Here is a 646-nt window from a genome sequence, read left to right as displayed (position 1 = left end):
CGGCGTGAACCTCACGTTTTTCGAACAAACCTCAAGCTCAAGCCACTCCTCTAAAATCTTGCGCTTTTCCACTATAATCTCAAGCTTTATTTGATTAAACTCAAACTTTTTATCAAATAATATAAACCTTCGCAATTCTATATTTTATCAGGCCCAGATTCATCGAAAATTCTATCGTTCCTGTTATAGCTACTCATTTTTAAGGTTTAATTTCAGCACTAGATATATTCAGAGTACCCAGAGAGCATCTAAGCCCAACATTTTTCGGGGCCCTTGGACGGGCCCTCGACTCACGTCAATTGGGTTATTTCCTGTTAAATCTCAAGCCTTTAGCTATCTCCAACTTGGCATGTACTCTATATTCCAACATCAATGAGTATTTGGATTCTTTCTTCCATAGATCGATGAACTGATAGGCCTGAAGAATACACTTTCGTACATAATTATTACGACGTCGAGCCAAAACAGTGTTTCTAATGTGTTCTAGATGTGTATAAGAGACAGATATCATAGTATATCCGTAAGGTTTAATGGGGGCACCTGTCGGCCTGGGGCCACCTACAATTTTCCAATTGTTTTAAAAATGGAAATTATACTCGCATTTTAAATATATGAGTGCCAATTCCGGCCACTTTGAGGTGCCGTA

Source organism: Anneissia japonica, unplaced genomic scaffold, assembly GCF_011630105.1.
Source record: "Anneissia japonica isolate Jap-2015-1 unplaced genomic scaffold, ASM1163010v1 scaffold1826_len1998817_cov189, whole genome shotgun sequence".
Lineage (NCBI taxonomy): Eukaryota > Metazoa > Echinodermata > Crinoidea > Comatulida > Comatulidae > Anneissia > Anneissia japonica.
The sequence above is the reverse complement of the archived record's forward strand: the minus strand, read 5'-3'. Positions refer to the sequence as shown.